This window comes from Canis lupus, chromosome 30 (assembly GCF_003254725.2).
Source record: "Canis lupus dingo isolate Sandy chromosome 30, ASM325472v2, whole genome shotgun sequence".
Taxonomy (NCBI): Eukaryota; Metazoa; Chordata; class Mammalia; order Carnivora; family Canidae; genus Canis; species Canis lupus.
In genome coordinates this window covers 21,369,580-21,390,222 of record NC_064272.1, presented here as the reverse complement: position 1 = coordinate 21,390,222, position 20,643 = coordinate 21,369,580, and the positions used below count along the sequence as shown (strand labels likewise).

The following is a 20,643-nucleotide window of genomic DNA, read 5'->3' as shown; positions in this document are numbered from 1 at the left end:
CCCCACCCAGTTATGCTCTGTAGTCATTGTTAGTGATAAACTGTGCGTGAAGGTGATTTCTTTAGGTTCCTAAACCAAATTAGTTCACTTGGTCAAACCACACCTTAATAGTGATATTTACTTACCAAATCTTTAAGGTACTCTTGGTAACTTATAGTAAGTGAGGTACCTGATTTTCATACCTGTTGTCTGAATATACATTGTATGTATTCTAGATGTGAAATACTCCTAGAAAGACTAAATTAAACATTCTTTGTAGTAGAATATGTGGTTCCCTTAACATATCTCGTAATGTTTTACATTCTTGGCAATCAATTTAAATGTAATACCCATGATTATCCCTCTGAGAAAGAGAATAGACCTACTAAAAATATGTTTGGGTAGAGGACAAGAATAAAAAGGTATGGTCATGGCCTCCTAATGGGATGTGATATTGGATGCTTGCTGTTACTTGAACTTGAAACCTTTAATACTACATTACTAGCCAAGGTCTTTCACCCCACCCTTCAGTAGGAGGTATCTATAGGATAAAGCTTCTTGGGACAAGTCATTCAAGTAAAAATAGGATCAGAAAGAAAAAATAATAATAGTTGTCTAAAGGAAAGTTTCCATCTGGGTTGAATGCAATCTGATGAGTAACTGTTATAAATTACCTAAATGATTATAAGCTACCTATCTTTTTTCAAATACATTTAAACTTTTTATTATGGAAATTTTTAAACCTACAAAAGTAGAAAGAATAAGACAATGAGCAATCTTGTTTGCCCCTGGTAAGCTCCCAGTTTCAGCTGTTATCAACAAATTGTCAATCATGTCATCCATCTTTTCCTCTCCTTTTTTCTTTCCAGGATTTTTTAAAATGTGTATTTATTTATTTATTTTTAGAATAGTCCCATACATCATATAGTTTTACCATAAACACTTCAGAGTGCATCCTTAATCCATCTGTAATGGATTAAGGACCTTTTAAATATATAAAAACTACAGTGCAGTTTCACACTTAACAAAATTGACACTAGTTCTAAACTGTTTTGACTGGATCTCTACCTAAGTCATTGAGGTCATTTTAGTAATGATGTGGCTCAAGATGGATACTACTCCTTTAACTTGTGTCTGTCTAATTCTTTATCTCTTTTATGATGTTTGTTTCATTTTGAGGCAGAGCCTGTCAATTATTTACCATGGGATTTTCTGTTTCTTTAATCAGGTAATTTTTGATAATATTATATTTGTTACCAATGAAATTGAGGCTTTCACTTTGGAACCAAAACTAAAAGATTATCGTTAGGACCTGGAATTTATCACCTAAACTACACCTTACCTCAAATTTAAATCACCACAAATCTGCATTTAGGGTTTAAACATCTAGGATACCGACATTCTTCATCCCTGCATAGAATGAAAATGTACACTATGATGAATTAGCTATAGTAATTCCTCTTATGCTTCTCTAAGTCTTAATTTCATGTTGAAGAAGTACAAAATTTATGAAACTTGGCAGAGTTGTCTAGAGGACTGAAAATTTCATGTCTGTTTGGCCAGTAGTTGGTGGTTGGGAGCTAAAAGGAGCTATTATTATCTACTTTATAATATTTTGGCAGAGTACAATGAAGGTACATTGTAAAGTGTAAGGTACTATATAATGTATAACATAATGATTGTTGTTTTACATGTACAAAATGAATCATATAAATTTAAGAATCCAGGTTAACAGCTAAGTAATAGGAAATACACAAAAAGAATATATTAAAAAACACTGTTGGAGGCACCTGTGTGGTACAGTCAGTTAAGCGGCTGACTCTTGGTTACAGTTCAGGTTGTGATCTCAGGGTCCTGGGATTGAGCCCCTTGTTAGGCTCCCTGCTCAGCACAGAGTCTGCTTAAGACTTTCTCCCTGTCACTCTGCCCCTTCCTCGTGCTTTCTCTCTGTAAAATAAATGAATAAAATCTTTTTAAAAAATCACTGACCCTTGAACAATGTAGGGGCTATGGGTGCTACTCCCCCTAGCCACCGTGCAGTTGAAAATCTACATACAACTTTTGATTCCCCCAAAACTTAATTACTTAAAGTTGACTGGAAGCCTTGCTGATTAACAGCCAGTTACATATTTTATACATTATATGTATTATATACTATATTCTTACAATTAAATAAGCTAGAGAAAAGATGTTATTGAGAAAATTATAAGGAAAATAAAATACATTTACAGTATTGTACTGTATTTATTTAAAAAAAAAATCCACATTTAAGTGGACCTGCACAGCTCAAACCCATGTTATTCAAGGTTCAACCATAGTACAAAAATACAGACTAGAAATTTGGGGAAGTGCTTCTTCATAAGGCTCTATCAAAGACCAAGATATATTTTGAAAGGAATATGGTATTCTCAGAGCCCTATTACAAATTAAAGCACAGTTATTTTTCTTATACTCAATTTTGATTTGCATATTCTTGGGGAGAAAAGCTGCATCAATACTAGATGTACAAAAGAAAGAAGTAAATAAAAATTAACAGGAGATAATTAGCAACTAGAAAGTCCTTTACGTGGGCCATAAAGCCACTCTTTATGCAACAATTAGTAGTTCTAAAGAAGACACCCTATTACTTTTTTTATCCCTAATTGAAAATAGTGATTCAGACACTATTTTATTGACTATATGGCATTGATAGAGTCAGCTTCTAGCCATAAGATGATAGATTCCTTGTTTTTAGTTTTTAAACTAAAAAATTCCAAATCTCTCAATTGGTGTTGTTTTTATTTAATACATTTTAGTTTTTAGAGCAGTTTTAGGTTCACAGCAGTAGTGAGCAGAAGGCCCAGGATTTCTTGTATCCTCCATACTCTGAAACATATTGCCTCTGCCATTACCAATATCCTCCACCAGAGTGGCACATTTGTTATAGTTAATGAATCTGCATTGACACATTGTTATCATCCAGAGTCAAGAGTTTAATTTAGTGTTCACTCTTGGTGGTGTAAATGCTATGGGTTTGGATAAATTTATAATGGCATGTATCTAACCATCATAAGAGTATCTTAGTTTCACTGTCCTAAAAATACTTCATGCTTTGCCTCTTCATCTCTCCATCCTCTAATCCCTGACAACCAATAATCTTTCTACTGCTGTAAATATCTGTGTGCAGTGAACCTAAATGCCATCTGTCTATCTTCTTTGGTGAGGTGTCTGTTAAAGTCTTTGGCACATTTTTTAGTCAGGTTATTTGTTTTCTTATTGTTGATTTTTTTTCTTATTGTTAATTTATAAGCCTTCTTCATATATTTTGGATAGTAGTCCTTCATCAGATGTCTTTTACAAATATTTTCTTCTAGACTGTGATTTGTGTTTTAATTTTCTTGATGATGTCTTTGGCAGAGTAGAAATTTTTAATTTTAATGAAGTCCAGCTTATCAATTATTTCTTTCACGGGTCATATCTTTGGTATTGTATTATATTTTTTAAAAGATTTAAAAAAAATAAAAAAATAAAAAGATTTTATTTATTCATGAGACACACAAAGAGAGGCAGAGACACAGCAGAGGGAGAGGCAGGCTCCCTGTGGGGAGCCTGGTGTGGGACTCGATCCCAGGACCCTGGGATCATGACCTGAGTCAAAGGCAGATGCTCAACCACTGAGCCACCCAGGTACCATGGTATTGTATTTTAAAGGTCATTGCCAAACAGAAGATTATCTAGATTTTCCTCAGTATTGAAGGAGCTTTAGAGTTTTACATTTTATATTTAGGCCTTTGACCCATTTTGAGTTAATTTTAATGAAGGATATAATGTCTGTATTTAGATTCTTTTTTATTTATTTATTTATTTTTGCATATGAATATCCAGTCATCCCAGCATCATTTGTTGAAGAGACTATCTTTTATCCATTGTATGGTCTTTCCTCCTTTGTTTAAGATCAGTTGACCTTGGAGGATGGGGTAACTGGGTGATGAGCATTAAGGAAGGCACTTGAGCACAGGGTGTTATATACAACTGATGAATCACTAAATTCTACCTCTGGAACTAATAATACAGTATATGTTAGTTAAATTGAATGTTTTTCATTTTTTTTAAAGATTTTATTTATTTATTCATGGAAGACAGAGAGAGAGAGAGAGGCAGAAACACAGGCAGAGGGAGAAGGAGGCTCCACGCAGGGAGCCTGACATGGGACTTGATCCCGGGTCTCCAGGATCTGGCCCTGGGCTGAAGGTGGCGCTAAACTGCTGAGCCACCTGGGCTGCCCATTAAATTGAATTTAAATAAAAAATAACAGCAACAAAAAAATCAGTTGACTATATGTGAGTCTATTTCTGGGCTCTCTATCCTGTTCCATTGAACTCTGCCTATCTTTGACCATTACCACACCGTCTGGATTATTGTAGTTTAATAGTGAGGTAGTGTCATTTCTTCAATTTTGTTCTTGTTCTTCACTATTTTATTGACTGTTCTTTTGCCTCTCCATATAAACTTTAAGATCAGGTTTTGAAATTCACAAAATAACTTGCTAGGATTTTGACTGGGATTGCATTAAAATTAAGATTGCATAGATCAAGTTGGAAAGAACCAATGTCTTGACAATATTGAGTCTTCCTATCTGTGAACATGGAGTATTTCTTCCTCTATTTTGTTTTTCTTTAAACTCATGCATCAGTGGGGTTGTTTTCTTTCTTTTTTTTTTTTTTTTTCAGTAGATCTTGTATTTTGTTAGGTTTATATTTAAGTATTTCTGTTTGGGGGATGCTAATGTAAATGATACTGTGGTTCCCATTTCAAGTTTTACTTGTTAATTGCTAGTATATGGGAAAGGAATTGAATTTTCTCTATTAACCTTTTATCCTATGACCTCAGAATAATTGTTGATTAGTTGCAGGAGTTTTAGGTTTTTTTGTTTGTTTTGTTTTTTTGTTTTTTTGTCAAATCTTTGGGATTTTCTACAAAGACAATAATATAATTTGAAAAGACAGTTTCATTTCTTCTTTCTAAATTTGTATATTTTTTATTTCCTTTTCTTATTATATCGACTAGGACTTTCACTACAGTATTGAAAGGGGTGGTGAGAGAAGACATCCTTGCTTTCTTCCTGATCTTAGTGGGAAAGCTTCTAGGGTTTTTTTTTTTTTTACTCATTAGTATGATGTCAGATGGAAGTTTTTTGTAGATATTCCTTATCAAATTGAGGAAGTTCCCTTCTATTCCTAGTTTACTGGATGCTTTTATCATGGTTTGCCATTGGGTTTTGTGAAATGTTTTTTCTGCACCTACTGATAAAATCTTGTGATTTTTTTTTCTTCTTCAGCCTGTTGATATGATGGATCATAATAATTGATATTCAAATATGGAAATAATTTTGCATACCTGGTCTAAATCCCACTTGGTTATGGCATAAATTCTTTTTATACATTGTTGGATTCAATTTGCTAATGTTTTGTTGAAGATTTTTGTATCAATGTTCATGAGAGATAATGATCTATTGTTTTCCTTTCTTGTAATGTCTTTGTCTAATTTTGGTTTTAGGGTAATTCTAGCTTCCTAGAATGAATTAGGAAGCATCCCCTCTGCTTTTGTCTTCTGAAAGAGTTTATAGAGAATTGATATAATTTATTTCCTAAATGTTTGGTAGAATTTCCCAGTGAGCCCATCTAGGCCTGATGCTTTCTGTTGTGGAGCATTATTAATTTTTTATTTTTTTACACATATGGTCCTATTCAGAGAGTCTATTAATAGTTGTTTTAAGATATTACAGTTTCATCAATAACACTGTTTTCATTTAAATTATTTTCTCAGAGTTTATAATATTTGAAAACACCAAATACCGTACTTTGTAAAAAACACATTATAACTTGGTTTTTATTTTATTTTGATCTTTTGGAACCAAATGATCTTCTTTTTTTTTTCCTTTTTATTCATTCATTCATTCACAAGAGACACAGAGAGAGAGAGAGAGGCAGAGACACAGGCAGAGGGATAAGCAGGCTCCATGCAGGGAGCCCAATGCAGGACTCGATCCCGGGTCACCAGGATCACGCCCTGGGCTGAAGGTGGCGCTAAACCGCTGAGCCATCGGGGCTGCCCCCAAATGATCTTCTATTATCTCCATATTTTAAAATGGTTTTTAACTAAAGGAAACACACCCTGGTGTGTGCCCATGTATCTTTATATTAAAATGTTTGGTTGGCAGTTATCAATAGGATAAAAGCTAAGTAACTCAGCTATTATAATTTCATATTTATATAGTTATTATCTTTGGGATACTCACAAAAACTCAATTTTATATAATTCATATAAATAGTTTTGTGCATCTGGTGGGGTTTTAAATTATCCCTCTTATAGTTATCCTTCAGTTTACTGAAAGAAAGTATGTATTTGGCTCTTGGGATTTTTTTTTTTTAACCTTCCAAAGTTATTTTGGATGTTATTCTGGATTGTCACTTAAAAATGTTATCAGATGGTAAAACTGCTCATATACATTATACTGATAGAAGCCCATCAAATCTGCGTACCAATAAATGTAACCCCAGTTTTCCCATAATTCATCAGTCTACAGTTGCTAGTGGAGACAAAATAACAGTTATAACCCAAATTTCACTGATTTAGCCCTTCTATCCACAAAAGATCCCTGGCAGCTGTAAAATACTCTTCACTATTTCTGGGGTTCCCAAGAGATGGCTACCACATACTCTTGAACAAATCCAGTCCAGTTAAGCACTGCTATTGCTAGCTTTGTATTTCCAGGCATTGTCACAGGTACTGCTGTGTCCCTCTGGGCAATAGTTTCTCCTTCTTTTCTTAGGGTGACTTATTTCCCCAAGGCATACTTAACAAAGTTTAACTCAACCTTTCCTTAGGTATGATAAACCAACCTTATTTTTAAAAATGTGGTCATGATTCTAAATACAGTATGATGGGGAGTAGTCAACTTTGGGGACATGTCTGAATAGCTGGGAAAGAACTAAAAGTAAGAAAAAAAAAAACCAGAGAGTATTTTCTCACTAAAAAATTTGCTAAAACTCCACAGTCCAATGCAGTGGCCAGTAACCACATATGGTGTGGAGGCCGAGAAAAATTGAAGCCATTCCACCTCAAGTTTAGCATTAGCACAAGTACAGCCATCTTAGGCCCCTGGGAATAAGAGCTGAACATTACAGGAAAAACTGCAGAATGTCCTAGGTAGGGAATCCCATATCGGAAAGACAATAAAGCTCAGAATGCCCTCTGCAGAGAATCCCATATCAGATCTTAAGAAACTCCCCCACCCTTTCCCCCATATTGGAATGGAAAAGATTCCTTCATCCCTTCTGAAAATCCCCTAGACCAGCCCATAAAAAACCCAGCTGTAACCCACTTTGGGGTCCAAGCCCCTGCTCTGCTGTATGGAGTATACTTGGACCCAAACTCGAGCTTGTAAATAAACCCTCGTGTGTTTGCATCAGTGTCGGCTCCTTGGTGGTTTCTTGGATTCGCAATCTTGGGCACAACAATGGCTATGGAGATTTAAATTCATTTAAATGAAATCAAATTTTAAAATTCTGAACCTCATCTGTACTAGACACATTTCAAGTGGTCAGTAGCCACTACAGTAGCCACAAGTAACTAGTGGCTGCCACATTGGACAGCACAGATATAGAATATTTACATTATTGCAGAAAGTTCTGTTGGACAACTCTAGAACATTACATTCTAAGCCTCAAGCCATTGATACCCCTGTAACTTTGACAGTGCTCCAGTCTATGGAGGAAGGTGCCTAAAGCTAACAGTGCATGGTAGCTTTAATAGCTGAAGGAGTTGAGCCACATCTCAGTGACATTATTTTTCTCCACTGGTACCAAGGAAATTTTGGTTTTAAAGGAATCCATTGAGTTCTTATTTTCTTAAACAACAGTAACCCACATCCCCCTTGCTCCCCTGTTTTCATTGATCATTATATTCTTCAATAAAAATTATATGAGTTTTCAACCCTAGGGGAAACTTTAAAAACTGTTTATAGATCAGCTAAATTTACATTTGATCAAATGATCAGGTAATCAAATCATAAGAATAATTAGTTTCTTTTTCTGAGATATTTCTCTAAAAACTTAAAAGATTATTTCAAAAGGCAAAAATTATTAGAGAAGACATTTCTGGGGATCCCTGGGTGGCTCAGTGGTTTGGCGCCTGCCTTTGGCCCAGGGCACCATCTTGGAGTCTGGGATCAAGTCCTGCGTCGGGCTCCTGGGATGGAGCCTGCTTCTCCCTCCTTCTGTGTCTCTGCCTCTCTCTTTCTCCCTCTCTCTCTCTCTCTCTCTCTCTCTCTCTGTGTCTATCATAAATAAATAAATAAATCTTAAAAAAAAAGAGAAGACATTTCTTTCTATCAGTATATAAGTAGTCTTCTATCAAAGTTTACAAATAATGAAGAAGAATAAAGAGGAGGAAGAAAAGGAGAGGGAGAGGTAGGAGGAAGTTGAGGAGGAGAAGAAACACTGGGAATCATTTGATAATAAATTATTTTCTTTGTTGTTTAGAGATATTCTTGGGCCAGTCCCTTCAGGTCTTAATATATTTGTTTTACTGACAATAAATCTTTGAAAGTATTTGTCAGTCACTATACCTTGTTTCTGTTTAATACTTATTTGTTGATTAGGGGAAATATTACTGAAACTCCAGCGAGCAGTTTTTTTAGATTTTTTTTTTTTTTTTTGTCGTGAAATACAGAAGAATAGAAGACATCTTCCCAACTTGTGATGGGCCAGTCTAAGCAAGGAAGACAAAGAGAATATATAAAATGGTGTAAAATTAACTAAGGATCAGAGAGTTGAAATGATTGTAGCCTCAAGGCTTGCGTGCCTTAACAGTTTGCAGGAGGATCACCTCATTCAAGTAGTCAGAAAACTTTTGATAAATCCTGAATTGTTGGTGTTCTCCAGACCCACTAATGCTAGCTAATGTACTGAAGAAACATATTTGGTATGAAGTTTAGTGGTTTTTAGATTTCAGATTCAGTTACCTTTAAAAATGACTAAACTAAAATCTGGAGCAACTGACCAAAGAATGAGCTAAATAACGACTTCCTACTATGAGCAAGATGTTGGTAGGCCCGGTACAATATGGCAAAACTTAGGAATTACTTTTAATCTTTCCCTTTAAACATTTTTAAAGATTCTTAGGTTATATTTAAACTATTAAATGGGGTAGTTTCATCTGAATCTAAGTGTGTATTTTACCTCATGGATCTATTTGTTAAACTTGGGGATGGTATTAATAGGAGATCAGAGTTGTAATCTAGTGAGACCTGAATAATAGATTCATGCAAAATATCCTGTCTTTTAAAATTTACCAACTATGTGCATGTGGAGATTGCAAGTGCAAGTGGTGGATTCCATAGGCCAAGGATAGGAGAGTGGTTCATGGTCACTGGAAGGCTGGAAACAGTGTAGGGAAGAGGTTACGCTACTCTTTTGTAAGGAAGACAGCCGCTTACAACTCAAAGAAAATTGGTTGAAAACCTTTTTCTGAGGCTGAAAAGCCAGTAAATGATCCAGGAACATAGCCATAGTCAAAGCAGTGAGAAACAGCAGGGAATCAATAGACCAATATCACAGTGGTGGCAAAAAACTGAGTTCAAAGTTGAAGAAGGCGGGCAGACTACAGAGAGTTGAACAGGTCATTTAACCCTTTTGATTTTTGCTCCAATGGTGTTCAACATACTAACCCTCTTGAAATGGGCAAGCAGGACTTAATCTATTGCCTAAAAAGGAAAATCTGATACCATCTTCTTTGGGTGTTGTAGCATTTCCCGTCACATTGTTAATTTGGTTTCACAATGTTAGAAGTATTACGTAAGTTCTCTCCACATCATAGAGTACTTCTTGTGGTCTAAATAGCTAGTTTTTATAAAGGAAGGATTAATTAACATAAAGTAAGTCAGGCCATTTCAATTTTTTTTAAAAAGCTTTAATAATTTTTTTGGAGTGGAAGAGAACTATTATATAGATATTAAAAGATACAAGGGAAGTAGAATTATAGAAGAGGAAATCAGCAATTTAGTCTCATCAAGAAAAGTTTCATTAGAATGGCATTGATCTGGGCCTCATAAGTAGGATTTACACAGGCAGAGAGAAAAAAAACTTTCCGGGAAGCACAAGTGAGTTTGAAAGGAGGAAATACAGGATTTGTTCAGTGATAAAACTCATAGGTTTTATTAATAGATGAGGATGCAAGGTAGACTGGAAATGCTCAGAAAGGCCTAGCATCCCATGCTAAGGAATTTATAGTTTTTCCTCTGGACCAATATTTTTGAAATGTGTTTCTCACCAGTCTGTAAGATACCTCATATATACCCTTATCCCATGGAGAAATAAGTTTGTGTAGTGTCACATGCTGTATTTCTTAGAATGTCACTATACACGCTAGTGAAGTTAAGTTCCTAAAGTCCTACAGGAAATAAACTTATAAATTTTATTTAACCAAATGTTTCCCAATTATGTGACCACCTCTCTTAGTATCCAGCAGATCTTTGATTCTTCAGAACATGCTGCAGAAATTATGTTTATTCAATAGCAAGTTTTCAAAAATTTTGAAAAGAGGATTGTTATAATTAGGAAATATGTTTTTATTTTTGCAAGCTAAAAAGAAATGCAAGAACCTGACTTCTTTTGCTTCTTTTAGAGGAGTTCTGTTCTGTCATCTTGAAGTGTCTTAATTTACATTGTATGTTATCTTCAAACTACCAAATCCATTTGAAAGTAGCCAGGATAAAAATAGATAAATTGAGATGTCCTGCTCATTCTCTTTTAGCTGTTATCATTGTTTACTCTTCCTGGTTTTCTTTAGAAATTGAATTGAATAGGGATCTGGTTCTCTAGGTGTGACTACTAGATCAGTTGCATTAGTATCACCTGATGACTGGGAAGAACTGCAGATTCTGAGACCCTCTGCCCTAAATTTGAAAAACACTTGAGTAGATGAACTCAATCTGAATCTTTTGAAACTCTAAACGAAGGTTGGCAGCAGAAGCCTCTATACTACTTCCCCAGCTGCCCTGGCTTTTTAAAAATCAATTTTATAGTGATGATTTAAAGTTCATCTTCTCACACTCACTTGTTTTTAAATTTGAGATTTTACATAGCTCTTTGGGTCTTAAAGTCATTAGATCTTGCTCAACAGTGGAAGCTGTCTACTAATTTCTCATTTAGACTTCAGATAGAATTGTCCAGAGATTATTAGCTTCAATCTCTTTGAAAGTTTACCTTTTTCTATATTCCCTAATAGCTTGGCAGACATTCCTAGAAAGAAAAAAGTAGTACGTAATTTATTGGCACTCAGAAGAGTGAGTCTATGTCTTTATTTTCAGTCAAGAATGAATGTTTTTCTCTCTGGAAGGAAGAGCCTTTCCCTTTTTATCAGTTATCTAGTGGTATTTCCTTTTTTTTTTTTTTTTTTTTTCTTTCCTAGTGGTATTTCCTAGTTAAATTATAACTATATGTTTAGTCGTTTTGTAACTTTCCTTTGGTTGGAAATACCAATTTGAAATCATGGAGAAAATTGATGAGCCCTTCACCTTTTGTGAAGTGGAGGCGAAAGTTGTAATAAATGCAAAACTTTCTTCTTACATTCTCTAGTCCTTTAGTTGTTGTTGTTGTTGTTGTTGTTTAAGATTTTATTTATTTATTCATGGGAGACAAAGAGAGAGAAGCAGAGACACAGGCAGAGGGAGAAGCAGGCTCCATGCAGGGAACACAATGTGGGACTCAATCCCGGGACCCCAGGATCATGCCCTGGGCCAAAGGCAGACGCTCAAGCGGCTAAGCCACCCAGGCATCCCTCTAGTCCTTTAGTTTAGGAGCATACAATATAAATTTCTTATGAAAGTATGTTGGATATGCTAAAGCTTAATTTTGAAAATAATTATATAAAATCCTGTTCAGGTTTGATAACACGGTCTGATTCCTGTTCTTGTCTGCTTTAAAGTCCTTCTCCTCTGTAGCATATTTGTAAAAAATGGCTTGTATTTGAAAATCCTGACAGTAAATTATAAGCTAAACTTTAAAGCTTGTAAAGATAGAGGATGCGTCCAGGTAAATTGTCAGTTCTCACAAGTCTGTGATGATTATCAAGTGGAGATCTCCAAAGAAGCTGAAATTCAGAGGAGGATAGTTCAAGCCAAAACTGATGCAGATAGTGGTTTGACCTCCTTCCCCCGTCTATTATGTAAATATCCCTTTAAAAATGTGAGAGTTGCTAATGTGAGAGTTGTAGAACACTTGTACCCAATGTGAGAGTTGTAGAACACTTGTACCCAAATTTTCAAGCAGTATGAAGCTATTGTCAAAGAACAAGTACAGCTTGTGTCTTAGAGTTAAATTTACCAGACAGGCTGGTTGGCTGGCTGAGCAGATCACAAGCATGGGACGTTGAATGTTTGCTTTACGCAAAGACATCCAGTAACTATGACTTTATAGCCTAGATCAGATTATACTGTTTATTTAGCTAACACCATTTTCCCCTCAACATACTAAAAAGGTTGAATCAATAAATCTTGAACTTCCAGAAAAACGTTTAAAATAAGCAGGTCATAGTATAGAGTGAGTCAGTATGGAAGTAGGAAGGTAGAAGCTATACACATGTAGTTTTAGTTAACAAGATCAGCATATGTTAGAAAACAAGCTAAAGTTAGAGTCGTTTTTATGATTTTTTTTTTTTTGGTAACATTTAAGATGTATGAATCCATGTAGTATAGATTTTGAGAGAAAGGTTGTTCATTAAAAATAATAGTTATTTTATAAAATTTTGGAAGCAGAAAATATATAGTCCCTCATTTTTTAAAATGCTATAAATGGGTCCATTCATAAAAGTCTTACTTATTTTTCTCAGATATTCACATGCACTAATACCTCTGTGTCAGGATATCAACTTTTCATGTGTTCAAAGAAGGAAAATATTTATTACCGTAACATAAATAATAGAATGAAAGTTCAAATTCTACCTTACACAAAGAGGTTTTAGGTAATTTGGCTTTTATTCTCTCAGCTTCAGAGCTTTTTACTCTTTTATCATCTCTGGAATATCTCTTGCTCTCTTGACTTAATTTAAATATGATTAACAACAGTTTGAACATTTTTATTTATTTATTTATTTTTATTTAGTTAGTTTTAAAGTAGGCTCCATGCCCAGTGTGAAGCCCAATGCAGGCCTTGAACTCACAACCCTGAGATCAAGACCTGAGCTGAGACCAAGAGTTGGACACTTAACCAACTGAGCCACCGAGCACCTGCAGTTTCAATATTTTTATAGCTATTAATTTATTGTTTCTTTTTTGGTGCCCTTCAATTAATTTTTTTAGAGTTTTAGTGATCTATACAGAAGAATCATGACATTTGCATATAGATAATTTGAATATAGCTGTGTGAAGACAGTGGTTAATTGGCACTGAGTAAAAATTCAGATGCTCACTTTTGATCTTGAATCTTTGACCTTTGAAAATTGGTATGTGGTTTTGGTTTACTCTGGACACAGTTCCCTTCTGTAACATCCAGTCAGTCACTGAGATCTGTTTCCACTTCAGATTAGTTCAGATTAATCTACTGTAGTCTTTATTATTACACAAAATGAAAATTATGTCAGTTATACATGCAATATAAAAAATAGAAGTTTATTCACTGAAGCATTGTTTGTAACAGGCAAAAGGTTAGAAACAACTGAAATATCTGTCAATAGGGAACTAGTGAAGTAAATTTTGTATTCTATACAATGGCATACTATACAGCCATTAAAGAGGTAAAGCATTTGGGCACCTGGGTGGCTCATTTAGTTAAGAGTCTGACTTGGACAAAAAAAAAAAAAAGAGTCTGCCTTGGGCCCAGGTCATGATCAGGGTCCTGGGATTGAGCCCCACATCTGGCTCCCTGCTCAATGGGTTGCCTGCTTCTCCCTCTCCCTCTACTGCTCCCCCCCACCCCGCTGTGCTGTCTCTCAAATAAATAAATAAAATCTTAAAAAAAAAAAAAAGGGTAAAGCACCTCTACATGGTCTAATATTGGACAAAGGACAAAGTCATGGAGATATTATTGAAGAGAAAAAGAGCAGGATGCATAACAGTATGTGAAAAGAAACTCTGAATAGTTTCAGACCCAAACATACCAAACACACAAAAATAGCTACTGCTTCTTGGAAGAACAGAGTGTAGAGTTAGATGGAGGCTAGGAAACTTTTTCCTTTTGATATTATACCCTGCATATGCATTACCTTTGTTTTAAAATTAAAAGATCATCTTGATTAAAAAAAAAAGTGCTTATAGTTAAGTCTGCAAACTGAAACTACGCTGTATTTAACATAATAAAGTTATTCATATGTAAAATTATTTTTATTCATGTATAAAATTCATTTTCACTGATTAAAAAACATAACTGAAAGTAAAAGTTGGATATTACAGCAAAAAATACTTTGGCTATGTTGTCTGGCTTTGATTGTGAGGAAGTGAGTCTTCCTTTATTATTTTGCTTTATACAGTAGATTTGCCCTGGGAAATTATTTCTAACTCCAAGTTAGTGGAAACTTTTTAAAGGCAAGGATTCAGTATTCTTCAAAGCTATGATAGTATTATTTATTGACAGAACTGTGCCCACTACAAATGGTCTTGTTTAAAATCACCTGCTGTTCTGAAATCTTACTCAGATTTCAGGTGTTTTAAAATTACTTATATTTTACCAAATGCAAATTTGCTTTACAAAGTAAGCTGCAAGCGGTTCAAATATAGGAAATAACTCTTGCAAAGAAATGCTTGATATTCAGAATTTGGAACAATTGGTTGGCTAGAGAAACATTAATGAACATCACAGACTGACTTGCCTTCATAGGAATGAATTTAAAACTATTGCTTTTTCTTTGTAAATGGAAAAAGAACCTCTAATTGTCCTATATTTATAGCAACCATATGTCCCAGAATTTCCAGGATAGTTCCCAGTTTCATATTCTCCATCTCCTCAGACCATGTATATTGACTTTTAGTTTGGAAAATTGGTTCATTCTTCTAGTATTAGAAATATACTTCTTTGGGACCATTTCATTTTAAGTAGAAGAAACTCATTTCAAATCACTTGTATGAAAGAAAGAAGATGTAAGAAATTTTAAAATATGTTTTATATACCAGAATTACTTGAGACAAGAAAATTTCCAATATGTGGGATTTTTTGCTCTATGTTTTTGTTCACGAAATGCAATCAGTGAGCAAGGAATATGGAGCAATATATTGAATAAGATGTTTTCCTTCTTTCTATAATGACAGGCACTGCTTCTGCAATGGAAACTGAATCTGTAGGGAAGATTTCTAAGTTAAGAGATTTTGAGATATAAGTAGAACAATAAGTACATGAAAAGATGTTCAACGTCGTCATTGGCCATCAGGGAAATGCAAACAGAACCACAATTAATTAAAAAAAAATTTTTTTTCAGAACCACAATTAGAGATTGCTTCATACCAACTAGGAGGGCTATATCTAAAAGATAGGTAATAATAAGTGTTGTTTAGGATATGGAGAAATTGGAACCTTCAGATAGTAGTGATGGAAATATAAAATGGTACAGTCACTTTGGAAAGTATGGTGGTTCCTCAAAAGGTTAAACAGAGTTATACATGACCCAGTAATTTTATTCCTAAGTATATACCCAAGAGAAATGAAAACATATGTCAGCACAAAAACTTGTATGTGAATATTCATAGCAGCATTTTTTATGATAGCTAAGAAATGGTAACAACCCAAATGTCAACCAACTGATAAAGAGACAATATGATATATCCATACAATATAATATTCAGAATTTAAAAAGGAATAAAATACCAATACTTGCTACAATGTGAATGAACCTTGAAAACATTATCAGTGAAAGAAGCCAGTGATAAAGGACCATTTATTATATGACTCCATTTATATGAAATGTCTAGAATAGACAAATCCATGGAGACAGAAGGTAGTTGATAGTTGATAGTTGCCTGGGGCTAAAGAGAGAGGGAGGAAATAGGGAGTGACTGGTGTCACTCTTTTTGGAGTGACAAAAATGTTCTAAAGTTGATTGTGCACTTTAAATGGATGAATTGTATATTTTATGAATTTTATCTCAGTAAAAGTGTTATTTGAAAAGGGAGGGTCTTTTACTCATTGTTGGAGACATTCTGTTTTATACCTTCTTTAGCAGTGGCTTTCAACCAGGGACAGTTTTGCCATCCAGGGGACATGTGGCAATGGTAGGAGACAGTTTTGATTGTCACATCTGGTGGAGGGGTGCCACTGACATCTAGTGGGTAGAATCCAAGAATGTTGCTAACATCCTTCAATGCTCAGAACAGCCCCCACAACAACAAAAAATTATCTGGCTCATTTTGTCAATAGTGCCCAGCTTGAGAAATTCTATTCAGTAACTGTGTTAACTCCAGTGGTGATTGATCACAACCATGTTTTTGAAGCACTGCAAGATCATGAATTATCAAACAGGTAAACGTTTACTCTATTCAGGTTATTAGGGCAAGGCTATTCAATAAGACAACCCTCCCCCCCAAAAAGTGACTTATTTCTCTATTTGGCCAAACCTAAACTAAATTAACCAAAATATTTTATTCCTCAGTCAGCCCTGGTTAGGATTTTACTATATTTTGTTGCATTTTATTTTCTTATTTATAGCTTCTTAAAGACCAAATTTAGAGTATAACATCTACTTGAAATAAAAACAGGAGTAAAGAACCATACTATAGAAGAGCTTTGAAGGTATAACTAAAAGCTAACTTGCCCATTTCAGAAATTATTTGCTCATGCCCTGAAATAGAAATGTGGCCCTAAACTAAGCTAATTTGCTAGGCTTCAGTCTCGAGCTATACTCCTTTATTGTATGTACCTGTTTGAAATGTCCACAGACTTTTCTGGAAAAGGAGCAGGGCTTCATTACAAAATCCAGCATTTCAAATACGACAGCTAACATTTATTTAATGCTTATCACATTCTGGGTATTATGTAAAGCAGTATATGTACATTATTTAGTTTTAACAAAAGCCTATTAGGTAGATAAGGTTATTCCTGGTCTTCTGGAAACATCCTTCTTATAACCATTTGTCTTCCTGCTCCAGTTATATGCTGGTTTTTCTGTAGATTTTACACTATAGTTATTCTGAAAGTTCCCTTCCCCATCATTTGGAGGCTCCTCTTTTCTTGTCTCCCATCTTGAATCTCCTGCATCTTTTTTTTTTTTTTTTCTGCATCTTCCCTTACCATAATGTACTCCCTTATTTTGGTGGAGGTACATCCTCTCTTACCTTACAAAGAAAACCAGTGTTTGAAAATGTCTTTATTCTACCTTTATTATTAAAAAAGATACTTTGGCTAGGTATAGAATTCAATGTAAGAAATATTTTTCTCCCACAATTTAGAAGACATTATTCTCTTGTCTTTCAGTTTTGTGTATAATCTGCTTTGTGTCTTTCCAAGTCTAAAAGCTTAGAATTTCTTTATTTCTGGTGCTCTGAAATGTCACAATGATGTGCCTTGCTGTGCATCTTTTTTTCATGGATTTTGCCTAACTCTCACTGGGACCTTTTGCTCTCAAAACTCATTTGCTTGAGTTTAAGAGAAGTTTCTTAAAATATTTCTTTGATCATTTCTTCCCTTTCCTTTTTCTCTCTGGAATGCCTGTTTTTTAGATGTGGACTTAAATTCATCCTGTAATTTCCTTATTTTGGGAATAAGTCTTTTCTTTTGTCTTTTAGTTCTACTTTCTGAGAAATTTCTTTAACTCTATTTCCCAATGTATATTAAACTTTTTATTTCAGTTATATTTTGAATTCCCAACAGCTCTTTTTTGTTCCCTAAGTGCTTCTTTTTTTATAACCTCCTATTCTGTTTGACAGATGTTTCATCTCTTACCTCTGAGAATGTTAACTGTAGTTTTTCTAAAGTATTTCTCTTACAGTCTGAATTTATTCTGATTCATCTGACTCCCTTCTTTCTGTTTGGTTTTTATGGGGGGAGGGGGTTAGGTCTCTGTTTTTCATGTTACAGACTTTCCTCAAATATTTAGTGGTTCTTAACTGTCCGTAATGTATAAGATTCCGTGTTTATTGACTACTGACATGATACACTGAGAAGGGTTCCAATATTATCTTTATGGTAATCTTGCAAAAAAAGTGCATAACCTAAATTCAACCATGAAGAAACATACACAAATACAAATTGATGGGCATTCTATAATTAGCCATTATTCTTCATAAGAGTCAAGATTATGAAAGACAAAGAGACTGAGATACTTTCCAGATTAAGGGACATTATTAAGAAGGCATGATAACTAAGTGCATTGTGGGATCCTGAATTGGATCCTGGAGCAAAATTAATGGGATAATTGGTGAAATTTGAGTAAGGTCTGTAGATTAGCTAATAGTATTCCTGGTTTTTCATACAATTCAATAGCAAACAAATAAACAATTTGATTTAGAAAATGAGGAGAGGATCTGAATAGAAATTTTCCCAAAGAAGACATACATATGGCCAACAGACCCATGGAAAGATGCTCAACACTACTCATCATCAAAGAAATGCAAATGAAAACTATAATCAAATATCACCACACACCTGTCAGAATGGCTATTATCAAAAAGACAAGACATAGGATGTGTATTTCCAAAGAAAACATTATACCAGCTGGGTATTTTTCCAAAGAAAATGACAACACTAACTTGAAAAGATATCTGCACCTCCATTTCACTGCAGCACCATTTATAATATTCAAGCTATAGAAACAACGTTCAGGGTCCATCAGTGGATGAATGGATAAAGAATATGTAGTGATATATATATACATATATATATATATATATATATAGAGAGAGAGAGAGAGAGAGAATATATATATATATATATATGATGAAATATTATTCAGCATAAAGAAAAGTGAAATTTTGCCATTTACAACAACGTGGACAGACCTTGAAGATATTATGCTAAGTCAGATAAGTCAGACAAAGACAAATACCATATGATCTTACTCATTTGTGTAATCTTAAAAAAAAAAAAATGTCCTCTTGGATACAGAGAACAAATTGGTAGTTTCCAGAGTCAGGGGGTGGAGGTGGGTGAAATGGATAAAGGGAGTCAAAAGGTATAAAATTCCAGTTAAAAAATGAGAGTGTAATGTGCAGTATGGCAACTAGAAGTAATACTATATTGCATATTTTGAAGCTAAGAGAGCAAATCTTGTAAGTTCCTATCACAAGAGGAAAAAAATATGTGTGGTGATAGATGTTAAATAAACTTGTGATCATTTTGCAATATATACAAATACTGATTCATTATGTCATATACCTAAAAGTAATATAATGTTATATGTTTACTATATCTTTTTTTTTTTTAAGATTTTATTTATTTATTCATGATAGTCACACAGAGAGAGACAGAGAGGCAGAGACACAGGCAGAGGGAGAAGCAGGCTCCATTCAGGGAGCCCGAGTGGGATTCAATCCCGGGTCTCCGGGATTGCTCCCTGGGCCAAAGGCAGGCACCAAACCGCTGTGCCACCCAGGGATCCCTGTTTACTATATCTTAATTTAAAAAAGAGTATGTGGATGGATACTGAAAGTAGTTTATTGAACAGTTAACCCTCTTTTGCTCTGGCAACTTGCATGGGAGGGTCAAGGTTTTTATGTTACTACAACTACTTTGATAAATATGGGTGACAGATACCATTATGTATATAGATTTTTATTTATGATTTAAACTTAAGAATAAAAGATTAGATATATAAAAGTATTACTATTTCCTCCAAAAAATAGTATTCCTGGTTTTAATCATTGTACTATGGTTATGTAAGATATTAATGTTTGGGGAAGCTGGCTACTTTTTTCTTCCAATATTTTTTTCTCCTATACTCTTCCTTTCTCTCTTTCTCTTTCTCCCCCTGTCCCTTCCCTCTTCTCTATTTCTGGCACACCAGTTACACATATGTTAGATTGCATGAAACTTTTCCATAAGTCCTTTTTACTTTTCATATTATATAAATTATATTGGTATATCTTAAAAGTTCACAGAACTTTTCTCCAGTCACCTTTAATCATATGTTAAGCCTATCTAGTGATCCTTAATTCAGATGTTACATTTTTTAGTCCTATATATATTTCAAAATATACATTTGATTCAGTTTTTTAAAATATTTTATTTATTTATTCATAGACACAGAGAGAGAGAGGCAGAGACACAGGCAGAGGGAGAAGCAGGCTCCATGCAGGGAACCCGATGTGGGACTCGATCCCGGGTCTCCAGGATCACACCCCAGGCTACAGGCGGCACCAAACCGCTGCGCCACTGGGGCTGCCCTTATTCAGTTTTATAGTTTCCATTTCACTACTAAGATTCCCCCTCCTTCAATTCATTATGACTTTATTTTCCTTTTAAGTCCTTGAGCATCTTTTTCATAGCTGCTTTAATTTCTCTGTCTGCTAATTCCAAGATCTGGCTTATCTTGTGGCCAGTTTCTATTAAGGACTTTTCCTCTTGGTGCTGGATCACATTTTTCTGTTTCTTTGCATGTTTAGTAACTTTTTATTGTGTATTGGACAGTGTATGTGGTACCTGATTGAGACAGTAAATTTTACTCTCTTTCCCTGAAGAGTGTTGACTTTTGTTCTAGCAAGTTGTT

At 34.6% G+C, this 20,643-nt stretch overlaps 1 protein-coding gene across 5 annotated transcripts in view; it reads left to right on the top strand.

Moving 5' to 3' along the window:
- NEDD4 (NEDD4 E3 ubiquitin protein ligase) overlaps positions 1–20,643 on the top strand; it is a 122,809-nt gene that overhangs the window by 61,564 nt on the left and 40,602 nt on the right. The gene's annotated exons all lie outside the window — the stretch shown is intronic.